Source organism: Micrasema longulum, unplaced genomic scaffold, assembly GCF_059751315.1.
Source record: "Micrasema longulum isolate JH-2025_06_02 unplaced genomic scaffold, ASM5975131v1 h1tg000274l, whole genome shotgun sequence".
Classification (NCBI taxonomy): Eukaryota; Metazoa; Arthropoda; class Insecta; order Trichoptera; family Brachycentridae; genus Micrasema; species Micrasema longulum.
In genome coordinates, this window is record NW_028277478.1 from 1,333,787 (window position 1) to 1,356,410 (window position 22,624).

Here is a 22,624-nt window from a genome sequence, read left to right on the forward strand (position 1 = left end):
TTGACAAAATTTAAATAAATACGTATTTATTTACTAATTTTTTAAAGAGAAATAGATTACTGAAAGCATTAATTTTTACATTAGCATCTACACCGTAAGATTTTTTTAGTGCTGTTGATGATTTCTGCAAATTGAGAAATGCCTTTTTTGTAATCAACACTGTTTTTAGAAGGTGATTATTACAGTTTTTTAGCATTAAAATGACCTGGGTGATATTTCAAATGCTTTCGCGGCCGTAATTAAAACTTTTATCTCTTGTATTTTGTATGTAAATAAACGAGAATAAAGTGTTGTCTGCGGCCGCGAGAGCGATTCAGAACAGTACCGCTGGCTGTTTTTATCAGAACATAAAAATGACCTAACTGCACCCGATAACACAAACATTTAATTTTATCGAAGTCTTGGACAAGCTGCTTTCTACATAATAACGTTACTGATATTTTAATAATTACAACTAGATTGTGGTCGGGTGGTTAAGGTTGGAACTCGAATTAAGCTTCGAGGTTCGATACACGTTATGCCACAACTTATCTTTTTTTTTTTGAAGCGAAATGTTCTAGATTATAACATTTATATTAAATAATAATGTAAACAGTCATACACGCAATGATCATACAAAAAATAAACATACATACATCACGACTGTACAAAACGTGAACTTTTCTTTTCTTGGTTTCACTTTTATAACGTGTGCTTATTCTAAGTACAATATGTTTACGTACCTACCGTTATTGTATTACAAAACAAAATATTAACATTAAAATAAATGAAAACCTTTTAAAATGTACGCATAAATAATTATCAACGATCGACGTGATATTCAAAAATTCGTAGTATGAAAAAGTCGGTTTCAAAATTTTTAACATTAAACTTGATCGCGCCACTTGCTCTTTGGCAGATGAACGCTCGAAATCGTCTGGTTCGCGAAATGTGTTATCTTTATGCTTTGCCACCAAACCCTAAATACAATGAATGCAATTTCCTACCTTGCACTGGGGTTCTGGTACCTTATTGTTTGGAACATAGAATTAAGAATAGTCCAGAAACCGCATACGCACATCAAACAGAAGGTGACTAAACTATTCATAAATGAGTAGGTCTACGTTTTGACCCATTAGTTTCTTTGTAGACTTCGCTCAGTACGTAACTCCTGATTTGAATTCAACTATGCCGTGTTGTGTCCTTTTAAAGTGCAGAAATACTGCTAGGATCTTAAAGAAACAGGATAGGATCACATTTCATATCAAATGAATGTGTAAGTGGCAAATGAATTACTTAAAAATGGAATCATTCTTCCATCTGACAGATTGTCGAAGAAACAAAATGGACTTTTTGTTAGTACTGCCAGGGTAGTAAATTTTTTTACCCTACTTTGCTCATCTAATGAGAGAACAAATGAAAATTGGGCCTCGGATTAAACAACTCTGTGGTGGACATTTGACCGACATTATTTTTTAAACATCAAATATTATTTAACATAGTATAAAAATATCCGTTTTATGGAAAATAAAATTTGTTTCATATTTTAAGTTTAAAGTTCATTAACTCAAGTACTCTTATTTAATGACCCTTTACTTATCTACTCTGTTGTGTCAATCAATATATCCGCGTGCACAATAAAATTTTAAAGAAATCAACAGATTGCTATTTTTAACCTTAAATTTGTGTTATGATTATATTTTTTCCCATCGTGCAACATTACGCGACAACATCATGAATGCGCGCGGTGAAAGTGAGGCATAGTGGGGGGATTTTAGGACCCAGTCCGATGTATTCAAATATGATTCTACGCTCTTTCTGGACTATTCTTAATTCTATGGTTTGGAACTTGTCTCGCGGCAGTCAGGATCAGATCAGATCCTGGGGTCATAAAGAAGGGCACTTGACGTGGTTTCTTGATTATTATTATAACACGACACAGTGAATTAAACTAATTATAAATCGCAAAAGTAACTGATTCGCGGTCGCGGTAAGAATTATCTAAGTACATGAATACTGACATTACTTTTTTCCATACATTTGAACAATTTTAAATATTGAAAATGCTAGGCCGGAGACAAAAATGTAGTACCTACCCACATTAAGAAACGCAACATCTTAACCAGGGCCCAGTGGACAGAAAATAAATCCATCAAAGTAAATATGGCGTTACCAAAACGAATTAATTCAATGAAATTATAAGGATAAAGGGGTTTAAAAATAAGTTAAAATACAAATCTATAAACTGTTCCACAATTTTTCAGATCTTCAAAAAAAAACATCATTTCTCCTTTCGAACCCTGTGGTTTATAGGGCACTGCAAGTGTTAACTTAACGCAGCGCATTTCGATCAGATGAAGGAAAGGTGATCATTTATACGCTTCAGGTGCCAGTCCTGGAACAATGAAATATTGCAGTTCAAAAAACATTAAAATTACTAGGAATTGAAACCGGGACCTCAAACATGCTAGGCAAATGCACCAACTACTACACTGCAAAGCTGACTTATCTTCGATAAAAAAAACACTCGTTCGTGGAGTTCTGGTTCTATTTAAAACAGAACTGTATTTTTTACCTGTCCGGATACAGACATTAGAACACATCATAAAAATGTTTTTAAAAAATTATATGTTTTTTTTTAAATTCTCCTTTCTTTCTTAATTTTTTTTTTATTTTATTAACAAATTTTAGATCGTTATTTTAATGCGTACATTTCGTTTTTTTTTTTTAAACTTTTTTGTAGATTTGAATTTAAATTTTCGATTGACTTTGTTTTATTTTTTATCTTGTTTTGGTTACATTTATGAGCACCCATTATTTTTATACGTAAATATATTTTTTCTTATGTTTAAAATATATTCAAGTAAATGGCTATTTTTAAATTTTAATAACTTAATTTTTCTCTATTTTCCTACTGTAAAAAAATATATTTAAACAATTTTATCTGGTTTTGTTGAGTGTTTTATTTTTCGATCTTCCGAATAATATTTTTGTATTTTTCAAAGCATCAAAAACAATTTTAAAATATTCATTATTCGATTTGTGTGCAAAATTATGTGTGTACTTTTTTAATTTGATTCTTAATTTTTCATTATTTTTATGCATAATAACTTTTTTTCTTTACAATATACATCAGAGATAATTCAGAGTATTAAAAAAATAAAGAATAATAACATGGCAATGAAATACATATTAACAGTAAAAACAATAAACTTAAAATCCCACAAAGGCATTGGCATGTTTGTGGGTTTACAAGAAATGTTTATGATTTTTTTTATTCCTATAATAAATAGACAGGTATTATATTTTTGTAAAATATGAGAAGGAGAAAAGAAAATATTCTGTAAAAGATAAGAAGGTACTTTTTTGTTTAATAGTAATAAAAAATGGTAATTAAAAATATTAAAAAAACATAAAAATATTCCTTGTTATTAAAGAGCAACAAAATATATCATAGAAAAAAAGATTTAAATAAGAATCGAAACTTATGTCTGAGCACCCGATGACAAACTATTATTTTATAGTTAATCGAGACAAAATATGTTTTAATCCTTTTTTTCTTTTTATAATGAATTAATATTGTGATAATGTATTTTTTATTGACTAAAGAATCTTTAAATAAATAATTGAATTTAACAAAATGTTTCACAATTTTCAGATTTTGATTAATTTTTTGAAATTATTTTCAAACGTTCTTATAATTAATTTCTAAATACACCTAAATTTTAACCTTTTTATTTGAGATGTAGGTTTTTTTATTTTATTTAAAAGGGTTTATGGTAAATGGATATGGATATGTCTGGGAATTACCTGTGATATCTAGGAAATATTTTTACTTGAAATTTGTGTATGGCAAGTTATATCAAGTTGGAATCAAATATGGATTGCGAGATTAATTGAACTATTTTTGTTTTCAAATGACTAACAACTAACAACGCAATCCATCAATACCATGTACATTTATACAAAAGTGATTTAACATTTTTGAGTAGGACGTAAGAGAATAATATCTTTTGATCTCGAACTCTAATAGATTGTAATGGAAAAAAATATTGGTGTCTAGCTATTGTGTGCTAGAAAAATATTCAAGTAATGTTTTATATAGCACTTTAATATGGTTGACAACTTTGTAACATGCGCACATTTACATGTTTACCCATATTAAATAAATTTTTATTTAGTAAGCCACACCTACAAAATTGATGAATATGTATATAAAAGTTTGTTTACACTAGGTTATTGAAAAAAAAAATAGTTTACTACTTCATTACTTAGGGTTGATGCTAAAATTGACTATCACTGTTAAAGTGAGTTCTTTTAAAAGTATTTTCATGTAAATGTTTTTAGTTGCTTTATGTGTGCAGTTCAGGCACTGACAAATTTGTCACAAATACGTTTGTCATAAAAAGGGTCGAAATAGTGTTCTAGCTTCAAAGTTATAAGATGCCACAGCTGTAGTAGAGCCGCCTATGCCTACAAAAATCATTCTAGGATTATCAATCACAAAGTACGCTATAGTTTATAGCAAAACAATGGACCTTAGGTACTCAGGTCAAAATTTGCAAGTGCAAACCCAAATCATTTGTTCCATCTTTACTGTTAAAGAAGAAGAGAGGAAAATTTGATCTGGGGTTACTCCATATGGATCCGCTGACGAAAGTATTTTTTAAGACACAGTCAACAAAACAAATTATTTTCACATGTTATTTTTTATTATTATTGTTATGTTTTATTTATTTAGAAGTGGAATTATATTTATTTATTTATTTAACTTTTTGTACGAAATGTTATTTGTACATTGGCGGGCTTATTGCCAAATGGCAATTTCTTCCTCCAAACCATTAAAATAAAAAATATATTTTTATTTTTCAATTTACAGAACATATTCAATGGAAAATAAAAATTAAAAAGGTAAAGATGTATAAAAATAGAAATAAACGTAATTGTTTATAAATTACCTAACATCAAAACTACATATTATACGGAGTGGTTTTCATGGAGATGATTTTTTTCTTATTTTTTTCTCATTATATTTACCTACATATAGAACACTATAATTGGCCTATAACTTTGGTTTATTTGTAAATATTTTATTATTTAAAATCTTTTTTTACAAATATAAATTGCATAAAAAGTGCATTTTTTTGTAAAATTCTAAACATATCTACTTTTACACATCTAGTAAATGTTATCACTGTATTTCTAATAATATTTAATATTTTATATTTTTAGTTACAATCGCTGTCGTTTTTTTTTATAAATAAAATTTTAAAAAACCTTTTTAACATTATATAATTCGATACTCCAAAATAAATATGTATTTATATTATACATATTACATACTTATTTTTGAAAGAAAATACTTTAATTGTTATTTTGTACGTGTCGTGTGAAAGCCCTCTGGGCGTATACAGTAAAAAATGAATAAAAAATGAGTACGTTTTCTTTGCAAAAATATTCCTTTTTTTGGTAGATAGAACAAAGCGAAACTAGACCAATGCGCTACCGTTTGACTAGTGTGGACAACATTTTTTTCAACTCTTGTCCCATTTGAATATTCCGCTATGTTTGTTTGATGATCGTAAATATTTTTTCTTAGTTCATTTTATTTTTGAAATGACACCTTTTGGTGGCGCTGGAAGCCGAATCGGTACATATCGAAGTGGGTGAGTAGGTTCACCAATGAGGTGACCTTGAGCGGGTCAAAATACCGTTTGAAAAACTAGGTCTTAATCGGTATTAATCGAATTCCGTACTTAAACAAGAAAGGAGTTATCCAATCATATAAGCATATTGTGCTTTGAAAGCGAATTTAAAGGTATTTTTAATCGATTCATTTTCATGAAGCGGAATTTTTTTATTTATTTAATTCTGGAAAAATAAAACATTGCTGACGATAAAATGAAATCTCTGTTCTGCAATGATAATCCGAATTCAAAAATAAGGCAAAGATTGGTGAAGTGTAATGTGTGATCTGTATTGTTGTATGGCTGTGAGACCTGGAGCCTGCTGGAAAGATGTGACATTTTGTCACCCACTAGTTGACTGTGAATCTCGATTGCTTTGTCATAATGCTATTCTTGAAAACCCTTCAACAAATTAATTATAAAGACGAACAAGAATGGAGCAAGACTAACAAATCCGTATTTATCTATCACTTTCCAGGTCTTCTGCCTTTTTATTGTCAGACTTCTTTCGTTGAATATTTTGTGTATGGAATATTATTAAAAAATAAAAGAAAATATTTTACTGAGACACCGCAACATTTATAATTATTATTTGCCTTTGTTATAACACACATTGCACACTGAGTAGAAGACTGTTGTCACTCGAAATCGATCAATTTTGAGTTATGTACACAGTCAAAGAGTGAATTTCGTTCTGCATATTTGACCAAAACAATAGCAATTATATCACAAATACCTGAAAAGTTATACCAATTACTTCACTTTTCTTATATTTAATTTTTTCATTATGATTTATGTTTATATTTTCTATATTTTATCAAAAAATACAGTACTTTTATTTAATCCTGGCGTACCTTCTACAAGTACGTAATGAAATAAATTACTGAAAAACACATAATTTTTTTTAAAAAGTATAACAATATGTCTTTTTATTTTTTGCATTGTATTCTTTGGAATTTGATTATTTATTACATTAACCTTTTTTTCTAGATTGTTATTCTATGTCTTAATAATTTAATCTATTTAATTTTACCATATATTTTTATTGTTATTTATTGTGGCTTGACACGGGCATAGCCTAAAAAGCCTTAATACGTTCATAAATATTTAATTTTGTAATTTTGAATAAATAAATAAATGTATAATGAAACATAATTTTTGCTCTCCTGTAAAATCAGTAATTTTGAGTACCAACAGTATTCTTCTCAGTGTGCGACATTTACATATTATTAGAAAGATATCATATTCACTCAATGGATTTTAAAAACAGATTGTGTAATATATATCTCAAATACGTATTTTGACATTGTCGAGCGATAAAATAATATTGAAATCATGTTTTTAGTAAAACTTCATATAAAAATGGATTAAATATAAGTACAATTATATTTGTAACACGTTTGTTGATACGTCATCATCATAACATAGATCAGTGTTGTAAATTTTGAGGTAAAACTTAACAAAAGTATCTACTCGTCATTTAAACATAAATGCCGAGCGTTTTACAAGAGGAAAACTTGACAGCTGAAATTACAATGTCGCATTCGATTGTCAATGTCAATTTCAATCGATTGCTTTTGGGCACTGAAGATAAAATCGATTGGTGTTTAATCGACTGCATTCATATGGGTGGTTCATGAATGCTGTCACAAGTCAAATAAAGGAAGTCGCATACGATTTTAAAGACGAATGAGTCCAGCATAAGGCCCCTGGACGCTGAAGGTAAACGTTATGGACAGACTGGAGGCTTTTGAGATGTGGTTTCATTTCAAATGCTTACGATATCTTGGACAGACCTAAAAATTAACTTAAATGTCTCAAATTAAGCAAATTTCGTATCTGGGGCATATAACGCGTGGAGAAAAGAAACACTTGCTTTATTTAATTTGTATCGGCAAGATTATGAATACGAATTAATAAGTAAAATGAATTTAGAAAAATTAATTGTATTATCATAATCAGTTTGGATCTGTGCAGAAATGTTTTCATACATAACTTGAAAAAACAAATTATGAAAAAATATATCCCTAGAAAAACGCGACTAGGTCTTGATAATTGTGAAGTCAAGATTAGTGACGACGTTACAGACGAAGTCCAAAATTAACATGAATTCTGACGTATTAGTGGGGTGGCCAATGCGATGACTGTTTTTGTGGGAATTCAAAACTATTGATTAAAAAAAATTATGCCACTAATAAATAAGCGGTAAAAAGTTTTTTTTTTACCCGACAGTATTTCATCTGTTTGCTTTATTCTTTGTCGTTTTTCTCTAATATTTACAAAGAAAAACCACCGCACGCCCAAAATTCTTCCAAGATATCTTTGTAAAAGAATAATTCAAAAGTATATTCGGCGTATTTCAGGCAAATCAAAAGTCAAATATTTTTGCTTCTGTTAAATTTGAACAATCTAACACCTAGCGTTTGCCTCTGTCGTTTCTGTTAATGTCTTAAGAGTTTATTACTTTTTCCACTTAAAAATGTCCATATTCACACCTGAAAAAATACACCGTTAGGATGCATTCACGGCAGGTGATACTTTTTATTCATTCACAGTCAAATGACTCCGATATTATATTATTTTAATTTCGCACTAACTTCTTTTTTATTTTTAAAAATAATTTATTTTTTTATCCACAACTTCAACAAAAAATTGAATTTAAACAAATTCAAATTATTCATCTCTATCGTAATATATTGTCCTTTTGAAATGCATTGAACAGTTTTGGAGCTATAAAAAATTAGTGTCTGCCCGAGTCTGGATTAACAATAAGGAATTTCAAGAGGGGAAGTGAGGTTACTGACTGCCAAATAAATGTAAACAACGAATGTATTGAACAATTAAAAGAATGTGTGGGTCTGGGAAGCATTTTTTTAAAAGTTGAAAAGTAGAAAAAGAGGTAGGAAGGAAAGTGAATGCGGGCAACAAAATAAACGGCGCACTAAGCACAGTGATTACTAATGAATATTTGTCGATCGAAGCTCAACTGGCAGTGCACAGCGGTGTTTTAGTCTCAACACTTATATGAGGGTACTACTTGCAAACCCGGCAAAATCAAAAATATAAAAAAAGTGAGATATACATTGAAACTAATTCAGAATATTTTTTTTTTAAATAATTATAACATTATCAGTTAAAAATACGGCTATCTTTGTAAGAACTTGACTTTTAAATTATCGGGGTTGTTGCAAACATGGCAACCTCTACGTGAGTATTGCAAAGTTAGAATGTATAAAATTAAATTTATTATTTTTATTCTATTTCTTGACATAATCATGCTTATGTCATCACTGTGTACGTGTTAAATATAAACTGATTATAATAAAAAAATAAGTTTAAAAAAAGTTGAAGTTAAGTATTGTATCAGTTTTTTGTGATTTGCTCAAAATAAAGAAACATGGATTTTGCCGTGTTTGCAAATAGTACCCTCATATATGAAAGTGAAACATAAAAGTAGCAGAGGAAGGATGAAAGCCGAGTGAACGCGGTTGAAATGCGATCTCTTAGACGAATGTGAAGGAAACCAATGTATGACAGGGTTACGAATGATGAAATCAGGTGAGACTGCAAATATGAGTCGGGTATAATTGATAAGATTAGGAAGGGTCTCTGAGATGCCTTGATTATGTAGAACAAATGAGTAACGAAAAAATGCTAAAACAAGTATGTATGGCAAAAATGAACGGTTAACTGAGACGAGGAAGACGTGGTATGATCAGATAAATCAACATCTTTGGTCTGGTCGAGTCAAAAGCAGGCAGAACAGAAGGCCATGCATGACAAGATGTATCTTATTTATATTTATTTATTTAACACTTTACGTACGTACGTATTTATTTATTTATACTTTTACATTGTTTATATTCTTATTTGTATACAGAATAATGTTCCCTAACCGTGCCGAGGGAAACATTTTTCAAAATGTAAAACATGCCTTAAAATTAGCTATTTAATAAAGTTAGGATAATAATAACAACAAAAAAACGTAATCAATCAAATTCACCTATTTATCACTAACATTGTTAACAATAAAAAACTAAAATAATCATTAAAAACATAACCAATTTATATAGACCAATAGAACCAATTTCATAAACAGTACACACATTTTACCTATTTGGCTTGATCCACTCATCGATCCATGTGCAACCCACCTCCACTATCCATTTCTTAATAGCAATTTTATATTGTGAGAACTTACTAATTGTTCTTATGGATAATGGAAGAAGATTGTACACTTTAACCGAGTAGTAGGACAATCCTCTTTGACCGAAGGTTATATTAATTTTTTTGCAGCATAAGGGTGGAATATCTAGTAAATCTTGTATTTGTAACGGAAGGTAGAAAATAATGTTTACGTGCGTATAGTAACAAAGCTTTTACTTATTTTTTTTTATGGATTTTACATTAAGATTTTTAAATATACCGAGGGAGCAAGTTCTTCAATATTATATACATATAATGGTGGGCATATTGCCTTAAGGCAATTTCTTTCTACCAACCCAAACCGTTTAGTTTGAGAAAATTACGAATACATGGGCATATTGAATCTCACAATTTTAAACAAAAATCAACACTTTACTACGAATATAAAAAAATAACCTTATGTACTATGAAGAGCGGAGAGGGAATGGGAAAGAAAGAAGAAGGATAAAGGAACAACTTAAATATTTAGATAGTGACATTTCAATATTGACTTAAATTTAAATAAAAAAGGGGCGTTTCTAACATTAGTGGGTAGATTATTTTACAATCGAGCGGCTACTGCTGTGAAAGAAGAGGCAAGACAATTAAAGCGATGACAGGGTATTAAAAGAGTTCTCTCGTTACTAGAACGAATAGAAAGTCCGTGTTGTGAAATAGGCTGGAAGAGCTCTTTTAGATAAACAGGTGAAGTGGGATTATTTCAAATTTGTAAAGAAGTGATAGAATGTGAATGTTTCTTATATGCCTGATACTGAGCCAGTGTAGTTGCGTGCGATACTCGGTTATGTGGTCAAATTTGCGAAGATCAAAAATATCACGTATACAAATATTCTGCAATCGTTCTATCTTATCAAGTTATTCAGAGTTAGCATCTGGGTATGATAAGTACATCCAAGTAAACGATTCTATCTTTGGCTAGATCTATTTAAAAATTTAGGGAATAAATGTTGGCAAATAAAATCAAATTCAAGACATTGCTGGCAATAAATTCCTTGTAGCTTCTTGAAATAATAGGAGGGAAAGGTTAATTTTTTATAATTAAATGTAATTTTAATAATTCGGTTATTTTTAATTGATGCATTGCACAGGTTTTGAGTTAATGCTGTTTTAAAACATGACTTATTTATCATCACAAAATTAGAAACAACCTAAATTCCCAACACATTTCAAAGTCATAAAACAGAGTTTTGACAAATTTTCACGTTTTACGCATTAGTTTAAATGTTGGTTGGTTACGGCGTTGAATACTTATTATGTTATTAAGCAAATATCCCGTACAAACAATAAATACGTAAAATATATTCCGATATCACTTTTGCCCAAGGAATTCGAAGTCTTAAAAACGTAAAACGAAAACACTTAGAAAGTTATTTTAATTATTTATACAGTACATTTTTTATTTATTTTATGTACGACTTACCATATTTGACACCAACGACTCAATTGTGAAAATAACAGGCCAGTTTGATACAATACTTGATGAAAATTGTTTACTAAAGTGCAATGGAAAATCGACAAAACAATGACAAAAAACTGATTGACACAAATATAATACCATGAAAGATACTTTTCCGTGAAAATAACAAGGACAAATCCAGGACAGTCAAAAATACTAAAGAACCTAAAAACTACAATAACTTTTTATTTTTTGATTATATTATTATTTTAATTAATGTATTTGACGATTGTAGTCTGCATTACTTAAGGGGTTGTTTAACCCATCGTAATGAAGTATGTAAACATAAGCTTGATGTTAATGAATAAAAAGGCCTCCGTGGTGTAGTGGTCAAGACGCTTGATTCACGCACGAAAGGTTCCGGGTTCGATTCCCGGTGAGAACACAAAAATTAAAATGTGATTTTTCTCAAGCCTGGGTGCTCTGTGATGTAATTCACCACTGTAATTAGGCCTCCTGGCCTGTTGTGGTGCAAAAAAAAAAAAAAATTAAATGTAAAAAAAAAAAAACAGATAGATGCCAAACTTTTGTTAAGAATGTATTTGTTTTTGTGCTTGAACTCTGAACTCTGAAATATTGTGCTTGAACATGTCATAAGATGAACTCTTAGAGACACTAGCTCCAATATTTGTTATAAGTAAACTTGTTGGATATGCAAGCAAGAGCAAGAGGCTGTATCCAGTACAAAGGCCGAGCGATTCACCTACCTGGGCTCCAGTTTAACTGAGAATGATGACGATCCAGCAGAAATCAGAAAAAGAATCACAGTAGCCACAAAACATTTTTTTTTTGCTGCCAGTGATCAAATCGCGTAACGTCCACAGGAAAACCAAAATAACCGTATTCAAAACAATTATACGTACTGTATTGGCATACCAGTATGAGGCGTTAGCACTGACAGTAAAGATGGCTGAAATGCTGGATATTTTCTAACGAAAAGTACTCAGAAGAATCTGCGGACCAGTGAATGAGAATAATCAGTGGCGCATTCGGGATACGGAGAACTCTACAATTTACCAGGCCTCGAGCGTCTCGGCACATATAAAGATGCTTAGATTACGATGGGCCGGACATGTACAGCAAAAGCCTGACTCACGTGTCCCTAAAACAATAATGAGCGGACACCCGGGAGGAAAGAGATTAGTGGGGAGACCCAGGATGAGATGGGAGGATGAAGTGAGAAAGGATGCAGCGCAGTTTCTCCAGGTGGTAAATTGGAAGACGGTGGCTGAGGACCTACAGAGTTGGAGGCGAAAGTTGCAGGAGCCCAAAGCTCGATATGGGCTGTAGTGCCATCGAAGAGAGATTCTATATGTACAAATTAATAGGTTCATATTATCCGCAGAAGAGGTATTCAGCAAGCAAATTGCATTATAATGGGTGAATTTTGACTTGCATTTGTACGGATTCTGGGTGGGTAAAACAATGCATGACATCTCGCTTTAGTATTGGGAACATACGAACTGATTTTTTTCAGTATATTTGGAATATACACAGTTTTTCAGGGCCAGACCGCGAAAATTCAAAGGAACACTCCTCATGGTAAGCTAAAAAAATATTACAATTTTTTTCCAAAAAGTCATTCAAACAAAAAAACTGTGATCTCAAAATGGAGTAAATCCTTAATTTCTCGGACAAGCAGTCCCTCTACAAACCTCTTTCTATCTCCTACCCAGCCGCTTCCCTTGCAAGGTATATTATAGAAGGGGTTTGCGGAAGGGATGCTAGTCCGAGAAAATATAGGTTTACTGCATTTTGGATCCATAAAAAAAAAATTTTTCATTATTTTATTACAAGTATTATTATATATTTATTTGTTCATACTATTACAATGTTTGTATTCTTTTTTTATACTTTCAAAAATCAGCCAATAGAATTGTTTCCCAAAAAAAATTTGACGAAGAGGTTCGATGGTGCTGCGATCCAGCATCCCTGATGGAAGTAATGATGCATACAAGATACAAGAATGGATTATTATTATTTTTTGAAAGATATAAGTCTCAAAAAAATCGCTATTTAACCATTTCTATTTCAAGGTTGGGGGTTGACTCTAAATATTAATAAATTATTACGCAGATACAATACGAATAAATGACTATAAACCACTGCCAACTTTTTTCAAAATTCATTTAAATAATTATAATTTCGTTAATTTGGGATCAGGATGACACGGTTCAAAGCCCACAACCTGTTTCTTATTTTATAAAACGTTTCTTAAAGACTTAAATATTTCACTTTACATAACTTTAACTTATTTTATTACCATACAATTTATCTTCTAGTGTTGTAGCTGTGAAGTCGTTAATCAACGAATAAATCAATCAAGCTTTAAAGTGATTTTAAAATTATCCACGGCCCTTTTACCTAAAATTTATTGAATGAAATTAAAAATTCAGTCGTATGTCGTGCACTTTCATATATATTTATGGCTTTGACACGTTTTAAATGCCTTTTCTAAACTAACCACGTAACGCTTTTCTTTACGTGTGGATTGTTTTGTAATTGCTATTGTTAGGAACTTAGTAAACAAGTATTTTTTTATCGTCAAGCTGCAGAAATATGTTATTTTATTTATCTTGAAATAAAACAATCATTTCTACATGAAATGCATATATAATATTTAAAAAATAGATTATCAATTGTGTGTAAATCATAACAAATTTTTCACAGTGGATTTAAAAGTTATTAATTATTTACTATATGTTACGTACCCAGAAACAACATAAAATTTATAAAACAAATAAGGAACGTCAAAAATAAAATTTACAGCAAAATAAAATATGTAAATAATATAATATGCCCTGACTTAACTATTGTTTATTTAAATAGATTCTTAGATTGTATTGGTTAGGTTATTTAAATGAATTATTTTTCAATAATGCTAATCTGTTAGGGCTTCCATAAATTAGTTGTTCGGAAAAAAAATAAAAAATTCAAAAGATAATTAATAAATAAAGAATATTATAAAAACATTGAACGTATTAAATGATGTAAGTACTCGTATAACTAGACTGGCGTACCATATTGATAATATTGTGGGCATTGGTCCGTAAAGAATCTATTTTATTTGGTACAGGAGAGATAAAAAATGTTTGCGTGACCGGAGAGAGCAGTATTATAATAATTTTATTTATTTATTTGACACTTAATATACATATTCAATAAATAAATTTGCCTTAAGGCAAACCGTTCAGTTTGATAAAATTATAAATACATGGACTTATTGAATCTGACAATTTTATACAAAAATTAAAAGCAAAGATTAACTAAAATAATTATATATAAACAAAAAATTAACACTATACTATAAAAAGAGGAAGGGGGATGGGAAGGAAAGATGAAGGATAAAGGAATAATTCAAATATTAAGATAGTGACATTTCAATCTTGACTTAAATGTAAATAAAGAAGGGGCGTCTCTAACATTCGTGGGTAGATTATTCCACAATCGAGCGGCTACCACTGTGAAAGAGAAGGCAAGAAAATTAGAGCGAGAATAATGACATGCTCTATAGATAAATGTATTTTTTCTTAAATTTGTCGAACGTATTGGCAAATTGAATGAGATTTGGAGTCTTTTCCTGTCAAGTTTTTTTTTTTTTAATTTTTCAATATCAAGCCCTAAAGAAAATCAGAGTTCCCGTTACACTCCCAGAATTACCCTATTCAAGACAAAAACCAAGCACCCACCTATTCAAAATCTAGCATCATTCTAGTCAAGACTTACCAACCAGCCTATTAACTGCACACCCAACATTCTTTCTTAGGTATTGACTAACGACCAGTCTACTAAAAAACAGCTATGGTATTTGAGACTAGCACATTTTTTAAAGCCGATTGAAATTGAGTTTTGGAATTAATTATCTATCGATTAGTTTACAGTTTTTGTATTCTAAAATAAAAGAAAATTTTAACGGTACTCTGGCTTCGTTTTCAATTTCAAATATCTATGGTTTTTTTCAATTCCTAATTCATCAACAATGTTTTGAGTTTGTCCAAATTTTTGTAGACATGGACTGGATTCAATCCAGTAGGGGGCTGTTAATATGAACATAATACAACCAAAATGAAGAACATTTTAGAGAAGAAAATATAGAAGTCTAGGCATCTACAGGACTTATGACCAGCCATTGGCTGGTTTAAGTGGCCACTTTACACACTCTGTAACATTTACCATTCTGCCTAAATTTGAACATCTCTATTCCTTCAATTTTTGTCAAACAAAAATTTCGACAAACTCAGAACATTGTTGATAAATCCACCTGGTCCAAGAAGAAGTATATAAATTAAAAACATTTTCAGGCGTTGCCTGGTATGTAGGTGAAATAATTCAAAAATATGAATCTTACCCACAACAATAAAAGTCTCAGCTCTTTAACTTCACAAACGTCAACAGACGGGAGAATTGAAGGAATATAGATGTTCAAATATAGGCAGAGTAGTGCATGTTATACAGTGTGTAAAACGGTCACTTAACCCAGCCGATATTAGGTCATTAGCCTTTTAGATGCCTAGACTTCTATATTTCTTTCTCTTAAATGTTATTCATCATTGTTAAAAATTTTCTCATTCATAACTTCACTGCCATTTATTTGATTTATATACGCAATAATATATCATGAGAATCATTTTTCTCTCCGCACGCAGTAGTGCATAAGGCACTAAGGCATTGGTATTTGAATCACTGTAACTGCAAGATGTTTGATAACATTATAACTTTTATATTGTGTGTATCAAATTTATTACAAAATTATTTCTAACTTAATCTTTAACTGTACGTACGGTCTAAATGTTTTACTGTTCATGCGCTCTGTACCAGCAGGATATGTTTTAATCTAGATTAAAAAAAAAACACTTCTTAGTCTTCTTCGCAATCTCAATCCTGGGGATTGGTTTGCAGCAAAGTCCTGCATCTCGTCCTCCATTGGTCTTTATTCTCTGCAGCCCTCTTCTGCTCGATATATGAGGCGCAGTTTAAATCCCCGCACACTTGCTCCAAATCTTCCCGGCGGGAGCGCCTTCTGTAATTTGTCACCTCAGCCATTCCCACTATGATTTCATGCAGGAGACCCTCGTGGCGCATAATGTGGTCAATCCATTGGGCTCGCCTCCATTGGCGAATGGTGGTTTTATCAACAGGTAAGCTATTAAAAAATATCATATATTTGTACCTACATAGAAGGTACATAATATAATGTAAATAATACAATAAATTGATATTTTTCTGTGGTTCTGTGTGATACAACAACTCTTATCCATGAAATCAACTCAAACGATGTCACTTTGTGATATATAATATTATTAAGATATATTATCCATTACTTTAATATATAATTCATTAAAAAATAAATAAAAAATACCACTATAAATTCAGTCAATATTAGGTATTCAAATGAAATGACAACTGACCGAAATGACAACTGTTCTATTAATTAATAGTGCTCAAAACGGCCGCGTGGGGCACTATTTGTCCCGCAATATGACGCATGCAAGTAATTATGGTCTTATGACAAAAGTACCATCTCAAAGAAAAATAGTCATTAAGAAATAATGTTTGAAATACTGTTTTCCAAATCAAGAATCTTCAAATAATTTGTGTAATCTGCAAGTTTAATCGAAAAGGAAAAACTCGCAATGGGGTTAATACATTCAAAATATAGTATACTTATTTGTATGAAAAAATAAGCTGGAAAAATCGGCTAGTTTCTCGGCTCACCGCAGGCGCTGGGCGCGTTTTATTTAAATTTATATTTATATTAGCATAAAAATACAAACGGTGGAAATTATTTAAAATAAATTTTAAGTATTTATTTGTTTTCTGTAAATAAAGTTACAATAAAACATTATTATGGTTAGTCAAATATAATGGTAAGCTGCGCATAATCGCTTCTATACACGGTTTGCCCCTGCTCGCCTCTCGGAGATGGTTTTAGTTAGGTGCCTCCTTTCTACGAATCTGCTGAGAACCTCGTCATTAGTCATGTGGCCTCTCCAGGAAATCCCTAATATTTTTCTGTAGCACCACATCTCGAAGGCCTCTAGTCTTTTTTTATCTCTTTCGGTAAGGCACCATGTCTCACAACCGTACATAAATATGCTCCATACATATGTCTTGGCAAGTTAATTGCTGAGTTTTAGATTTATATTATTTGACTCAAAAATATTTGATTTTTTGTTAAACGCAAGCCTCGCTTGCTGTATGCGGCAGTCGACTTCTCTTTTTGTTCTCCCATCCCAGATGATCATGCTTTCAAGGTACACAAACTCTTATGCGTTTTTCAGAGTTGCTTCTTACATCACTATATTAATTTGATGTTCATTACGGGCCACAGTCATTACTTTGGTTTTGCTCCTATTTATTTTGATATTATATTTTTTATTTAATACATTTTCCATGGATGTCAGAGGTTCAGTGAGTTTTTCTTCACATTTAGCAATCAGAGCGATGTCATCGGCAAACCTTATCATAGTAAAAAATGTTACTAGTGACGAAGCACAAAGCGAATATCGAGTACTAAGAAATAAAATAAACAGAGAGTCACGAATCGCAGAAGAAATGCATTACCAGAGAAAATGCAATTAAATTGTCGATAATATGAAAAAAGAAAATATTTAAACAGCTCATGTCACAGTAAAAGATTCCTTTAGAACAAAAATTGGAAAGAGTTAGGCGATAGAAGCAGTTGACGGTAAACTTCTATTTGAAGACACTCAAATAGGAGAGAGATGGAAACAATTGAACAAAGAGTTGCATTTAAGTGAGACTCAAGTCTGTTTATTATTAGCCGTTCCAGTATTTTTCCCAGAATAGGCAAAAGAGTCATTGGTCTTTATGCTTTGAGATCAGTACTTGGCCAATCGCAGCGCTTAGGAATAATTTTCATCAATCCCGTTTTCCAGTAATCTTGGAAGACACCTTCGGAAAGGCAAACATTAAACAGGGTTAGGAATTCAAATGGGGCCAAAGACCAGCACCTTTTTACAAGCGCGGAATCAATTCAATCTAAACCAGATGCTTTATTTAGATTGAGATTGGAGACGATTTTTCCAACTTCTAATGAAGAGATAGGTGGTGACAATGAAGTGAATGGAATAGTTAATGCATGTTCTCTAATATATGAATGATTAAAAAAATCTGAAGCTCTGTCATCAGAAGGGATAAGTGCATCAAGCAGAGCTGAAGCCGTGTCTACGGCAGTGAGTGTAATGACACCGGTCAAAAGAAGTTTAATACCAGTAATGGGCTCATCTTGCAAATTATTGGTGGAAATAAATTTGTATAGAGCAATCCAGGGATCAGATTTTGAAAGTTGATTTACTAGGTGGGGCCAACTTAGTTGTTTGGCTTTGTTGGAAATGTTGTACAATGGAAACAGTACTGCTAACTTTGAAAATATTATAGAAAAACTTCCTTGTATTTTTTTGTAACCTTCCGTGCACTTTGTGGCTGTAAAACATGTTTTTATTTAGTTCCTATGTATTTTTTTTATTACAAATAATCTATTGGAAAAGAGAAACTAAAATCTCAATCGCCTATGCACTCGGTAGCTGCAGAAGGGGTTGATATGTTTATTGTACAGGTGGTGAGATGATTTTCCACAAAAATGGCGCTTTAATAAATATCCGGAATACATAAATATGTAAAGCAAGGTGACCAGTTTAACATTTCAGGTGGCAGTTTATAACCAATATTTCATGTCCCCTGTCAAAAATCAAACCCGGGAATTTTATATAATAAATTTACTATTTGAATGTTTTTACCTGAGATTGCATCGAGTCAAAAACACTTGACCAAGTATTCCTTATTTGCCCAGACTAAAAATGCCATTTTAACTTTGAAAATATTAAACAATTGATAATCCTGGATATTAAAAAAGGTAATTCTGTCTTAATCCCACTTTGACTTTACTTTTCAAGTAAATAAACTAATTGGTTTCTGGACTCATATTATGAGGTTTTAAAAATAATGATGATTTACACAAGTCTTAGTATGTAACAAGAGGTTGGAGTGATTTAAGGCTTCCTAAGGTGAGACTCACTGAAACTTAAAACAACTATATCCATAAAATTAAGTTTAATTCCACTTCTGGAAAGATAATTTTTTTTTTTTATATTATGTTAATAAAATTTGTATAAAACCACTCACTGACTTATCTGTCTACTGGTTTCGAGACGTAACCCGTCTCTTTGTCAGGATAACAACACTACACCAACATGCAAATACCACTACACACCTTCACCATAGTAGACACTTTTATTAACAAATTTTATCAACATAATATTAAAATGTTGCACCACAAAGTTAATGCTTTGAATATTAATAATATATTTTATTTTTATTTATTTATTGACAACTCCTGATGAAATTCCATTGTAATGGTGAAATAATTTATATTTACATATAGATTACTAAATGAAAAAACTTGGTACACTTCCATTTACTTTTTCAACCAATGAACTAGTGTGGAGATGCCCATTAGAGAAAACAAAAGTAGAAGAATACCAAGTATTTTTGATTAATTTATTATTAAAATGCAGTCCAGCTAAAGCCCGGTTGTTTGATCGTTAGTAAAAGTAGAGTTTTACTATAGTTTGATTTACCAACGATTTTGGTTTTACTATCATTGCGTTTTTTCACCCGCATTTTCACTATAGTAAAATGTAACCACTGGTTTTTCGATTGCAAAGCTCAAAAATGGAATATTGTTCTTTATTCATTTTTTACAAATGGTTACACTGTGGAATGTGACTTTGAAAATGTCAAAACACCGAACAAATTGAACCACGTGACAACATGGCATGTGTACTGAGTAAACGAAACAAAATAATATCGGTTAACATAATCTTATAATATATTTTTTTAAAATTTAATGAAATAAAATTCGAGTTACAATAACAATATTATAATATCTTTTGTGAAAGCAAGAATGATAAGAAAAATTAAATGACAACTAAAATACTGTCAATCCAACAAGATAGCAAATTTTAGCTCTGGAATATTATAATGTGGGAATATAATATAATATTTATATGTTCTTTGTTCATGCCATTATTTATAATTCAAAAAAAATATCCAAATTATTATTCAAAACTTTTACCGAATTATTTTTAAAAAGAAGCCAAGATTAGACTGCCACAAAATTGTCTGCCCGAGGTTTGGTGGAATAATACTGCCATATTGTTTTCCAAATGTTTTCGTTTTCTTGGCAATAAGTAAAAAATGTCATCATTGAAAGAACCTTCCGATTTATATTGATCATCATAAGCGTAATCCATTCCGTATTCGTAAATAAAAGCAATACTGAGAGACGTGAGCAAATAACGACGACCGGTAAACGTCAAAAATGACGCCATCTTGATTATTCTACTATAGTAAAACGTTTTACTCGCCAACATTGGCGGGTTATATTTTTAACTAATGGTTAAAGACTTTTACTATCCACCGTTAGTTACTATATATGAAACAACCCATTTTGTCCATTTTTAACTATTGCTACAGATTTTTTACTATTACTAACGATCAAACAACCGGGCCTAAGAAATGTCATTAAAAAAATTCAATTTATTTTCTATAAAGATTTCAAAATGTTTAATGAGTTGTAAGAAAGTATTATGAAAGCTGGAAGCGTATGCACGGTTAGATCAAAATGCTTTATTAACACAAGGGATAAATAAATGAAGTAGAATTATACATGAATCAATAATCATTATCATTATTTCCTTTCCACACCTATGCATAGGGCAATGCATATATTAATATTGTTTAACATGAAGGTAAGGTGATCAGTCTTACGCTTAAGGTACCAGTTCAGGGACAATGAAATATTATAGTGTGAAAACACCCTTTTAAAAAAAACGGTAGTCAGATGGCAGAAGGGACAATCTTTAATTTTCAAAAATGTTGAGAAGAGCTGAAATACGTCAATTTCAAGACTTTAATCCACAAACTAAAATATTTTAGTGTTTTTTTTTCATATAATAAATTACCATTCTAAGTGACTAATTTTTGTTTTTTTGCTGCGTGTATTTACTGAGATTAATTAAAACTGTTGAAAACTAAAACATAGACAAAAATACAGATGGTCCTTTTTGCCATCTGACCACTGACACTGACTATTACACATGAACCATGTCGGGAATCGAACCTGAGACCTCTTGCATCGACAAACACGCTGATCATTTCACCACGAGACCAAAACCAAAGTTTAGTTTTTTAGTTTGTTTTAATTATTAACACTTGTGAGTAAATGTGTCTAATATTGTAAATTATAAGCTTATTAAATAAATACAAATAAATAAAAACGTCCGGTGTTAGGCTATTTTAACAAATAAAGACGCTCAACACTTAATATTTTAGGTCAATGGAATGTGTGAATTGAGTTTTACTTTCTGACGTGGGTTCATGTTTATGCAAACAAAGAAAAAATAAATGTGCTTTTTGAAAACAAGAAACCCACGTGGATATTATTTTATAGACACTAAAAAAACATTTTCTCTTTTTTATTGCGGTTAAGAGACAATGAAATAACACGATGAATGAAATAATGTTTAACGAATGGGTAACTCTTACTTACTTTGTATTTTTATCAAGTCCATTGTTGAAAATACCTCCCGTTTGTACCTCTGTAATTCCCTGTCAGCCGCCATATTTTGCCACCTTAGACCTGCAACCCTCTTGATGTCTTCAGAGCGTCTGGTCCAGAGTCTCCCCCTAAGCTTCCGCGTCCTGTTCTCGGCCTCGAGTCTGAGACATCTACCATCCGACAACAAAAAATATGGCCCTCCCAATTCCACTTAAAATCTGCTGCTCTCTAACGTCGTAACTTTTAAAATGCGTTGGCCTCAGCCAACGCATTTTGAAAGTCTCTAAATGTGATGAACAAATTTTTTTTCCACTCTCTTTTGCAAATCTCTGAAATCAAAATTGTCTCCTGTAAGCAAAATGTAAAACAATGTTTTTAAAACTCTAGTCCATAAATTGATAACTTCAAGGACTAGACAGGAAGCTGAGGAAAATATTTCATATATCAGAATATAATTTTAATTTCATGAAAGTCCTGTCTCATTTTATTCATGTTGGTATGCTTCAAAATCTTTTTTCGTATTTCTTTTGAATTTTTACACTTACCTGTAATATTTTGATGTGTCTTGACAATTGGTGTGAAAACATGTACTATAAGTAAGCATAGGCGGCCTCCATGGTGTAGCGGTCAAGACGCTTGACTCACATACGGTAGGTTCCGAATTCGATTCCCGGTGAGAACATAAATATTAAATAAGATTTTTTCAAGCCTGGG